The following is a 3,490-nucleotide window of genomic DNA, read 5'->3' on the forward strand; positions in this document are numbered from 1 at the left end:
CTATAATTCACGCAGTCAGACGTGGAATTCTTCTTGTGGACAGGTATAACTTTAGCTGGTTTCATTTTCGATGGAACAATACCAGTCTGTAAAGATAAATTACATTTATAAGTCAATGGTTAACTTTTGAAATATATACTCGGTTTAACAATATCGATAGATACATTATCATATCCCGGACTATTACTTTGATTGATGCTCCTTATGACATCGATGATTTCATATTCTGAGATGGGATTAACGAGCATTGCTTTATCAAACATTTCTGGCACAAAATTAGAAAAAAAGAATCGCATCGGTAGCAGATAATGATCACTATGATGAGGTACCGATACTCACAAAAAAAAAATCATTGAATGTGTTTTTTGAATCATGTATTTCTTTGCCTGTATCAAATAAACCATGTGATGTTTTCGCTGTATTTCCACCAAGTAATTCATTGAAAAACATCAGGTTTTTTTTTTCTATGTTAATGTAGGTTTTCCCGGTCAATTTCATACTTTTGTCATTCAAATTCATTAATGTGCATTCAAATTCACGCAGCACACCCCCGCGAAAATATTCGGGCATTCAAATTCAGAATCCGGGCGATCAATTGCATTTATGGGCGTCCTATTTCGTTTTCGTGAAAACAAATTCACGATTGGGGATTCAATTTAAAAAATGCGAGCACCGGCTTTCCTACTCGTGCATTCAAATTCATGAGATAGTCACGTGATAGTCCCAGTGAGCTTGTTTGGAGCGTTCAAATTCATTTTTAGGCAATCAAGTTCCTACTTCGTGCAATCAATTTAACGAAGAAAATGGAGTAGACTTTTAAGAAAGGAAAAAGGGCCAACACAACCAATGAAGGCTTGCATATATTGTAATTATGATTGTTTACAGATTCTACATTGTTCTCTGATCATGTATTCTTGTTTTTTTCATCTCAATAAATTTCAAATTATAACGTCTAATCAGCAGTGCATCCAAACAACACAACGACAATTCAATCATATTTCGTGATGTCACTGCATTCTGACAACGCCCAAACACCAACCACATAATGACCATTCATCAATTCATACAAACTGACACACAATGATCTCACATAGTCCGGCAAAAGTAGACCAATAAGACAGCAATAAACAACAAGAAAGACGTGTTAAAAGTTCATGTATAGGTTTTCCCGGTCAATTTCATACTTTTGTCATTCACGTTCCTATTCCGAGCATTCAATTTCACGCGTTCCACGCTCGCAGCACTGAATCAGCAATCAAATTCAAAATCCGTTCATTCGAATTCACTATCGGAGCATTCATATTCACTATTGGAGCATTTGAATTCACTTTCCGAGCATTCAATTGTTCATTAGCGTCATTCAAATTCCAGATAGGAGCATGCATTTCAGCAATGAGCATTCAAATTCATTTCATGGCGGCGGCGGAATCTCGTTGGTCATTCATATTCGTGAATAGGCAAACAAGTTCCAAATAAGTGCATTCAATTTAAATGAATCATTGCTTTACTTGAGCTTAGGGGTTTGTATGTCTTTTTTCACTTAGTTTTGAATAAATTGGCTCAATCATCAATACAGTTGCTTTGGGTGGGGCCCATATCTGTTCATTCTCAAGTTAAAGCTTGTTCAGGTATATGGCAGCTCAACGTGCTCAACACTACAGGCGCATTTCAAACGAGGATAGGGGGAGGTTGATCGACGCTTTCGAGAACGGCAATCAGGATTATATTGCCCTGGCAGACACGCTTGGAATAAATCGAGCAACGGCCAGATCGATAGTTGGAACCTATTTGAGAGATGGTCGACGTCATAAGCTGCCAAGGGGAGGAGAAAGACATCACAAAATGGATGATGAGATGAGAAATCGTCTGCTGCGTGCCTTTTAATAGAGATTAACCCCCTGATGACTCTACAGCACCTGAAAGCAGACCTCGAAGCTTCTCTGCAACAGAAACCGCCCGTGAGCACAAGCACCATAGCCAGATCCCTAGATGGAATGCTCATCACCATGAAGCTCACAGAGGATGTGCCCGACGCGAGGAATTCTCTGCGAGTTATGGACCTGCTCGCTGAATACGCACAGTGGTTCATGGAACGAGGAGTTGTGGCTCACTGTGCATACATCGATGAGACGGGCTACAGCATCTGGACAAGGAGATCGTTTGGCAGAGCAACGCGTGGTGTTCCAGTGAGAAGGGTGGTACATGGGCAGCGTGGGAGAAACTGCAACATGACTTTCGCCGTATAATCTGCGGAGATCGGCCTCGTTCATCATTCAATATCGCAGGAAACGGTGACAAGGGAAACGTTCGAGGCCTTTCTAGCGGAAACAGCTCGTCACTGCGAACAGGCATTTCCACAGGATGATTCCATCTTTCTAGTTTGTGACAATGCGCGTCCGCACGTCAGAGCACAGCTTCCTGAAGGTACCAACCCACGGATCCAGCTCAGGTTCCTGCCACCGTATTCGCCCTTTCTGAACCCAACTGAAATGGCTCATTCGGCATTCAAGGCTGCACTCAAGAGAGTTCTTGCTCGTCCAGAATGGCAACGTCGGATCGGGGACCGGGAAGCGGCTCAGCAAGCAGGGATGAACCTTCAGCAATTGAGGTGTGATGAACTCATCGAGCAGGTTGGTAGGATGAATGTCGACGTCATCACCCAAGAAAAATGTGCGCAGTGGTACCGCCATACTCAAGTCTACATGCCGCGATGTCTCGCTCGACAGGAGATCGAAGGTGAAAGGACCACCCCTTCACTGTTTCAGGGGGTTTGTGGAAGGGACTGAAGTGCGTTTATCTTCTTAGGAGGGTTTCAAGCTGGAAATGTATCTGACAAGTTGAGCAGCGTATATTTGATATGTTTGTTCTGTTACACTACGAAATAAATGTTTCCGTTAAAAGTTGTGACGCGAACATTAGTTGTCGATTGGTATACATCTTTCCACCCGTGTGATTGTGATATCTTGTTGTTTATCAGTTGGCCTTCGGATTTATAATTGCTGTTGTTGTTGTGTTACCAAGGAGTGTTACCAAGGAGTGTAAATTAGAAAATGACATTGTGTTGTATGGATGTACTGCTGACTTAGCCTTATTTAAAATTTCGTCGTTCACACCACGAAGTGGCACTTCGGCGCGTGGTTCACGAAAACCGCGTTTCGAGAAAAACGCAATCAAAGTTTTACAAATTTTGAAATCGTCAACTCGAGTGGATTTCTGTAACTAAACGTGATAAATTGTACATGAACGGAAAGAGGAGAACTTCTTCTTTACATTCACATGACAATGCCAATTTCAAATAATAAAGGTGAAATATTGCGACCACGAGGCAGGGAACAATTGTGCCGGTTCGTGGAATAAATCATACGCGTAAACCGCGGTTCGATTGTTTCCACGAAGTGGCACATTGGGTCGCGCCCCATTGTGTCCTGTGTATTCGCGAGTACAATACGAGGTTTTCTGAGATGCGATATTGAAATTGCTCTTACGATCG

The 3,490-nt window shown here is 42.1% G+C and overlaps 1 pseudogene; it reads left to right on the top strand.

Annotated features, from left to right (window-relative positions):
- Nucleotides 1-1,577: 1,577 nt before the first annotated feature.
- LOC140235833 (uncharacterized) lies at nt 1,578-2,786 on the top strand (annotated as a pseudogene).
- The last annotated feature ends 704 nt before the right edge of the window (nt 2,787-3,490 follow it).

The sequence above is a fragment of the Diadema setosum genome, chromosome 12, assembly GCF_964275005.1.
Source record: "Diadema setosum chromosome 12, eeDiaSeto1, whole genome shotgun sequence".
NCBI classification, from domain to species: domain Eukaryota; kingdom Metazoa; phylum Echinodermata; class Echinoidea; order Diadematoida; family Diadematidae; genus Diadema; species Diadema setosum.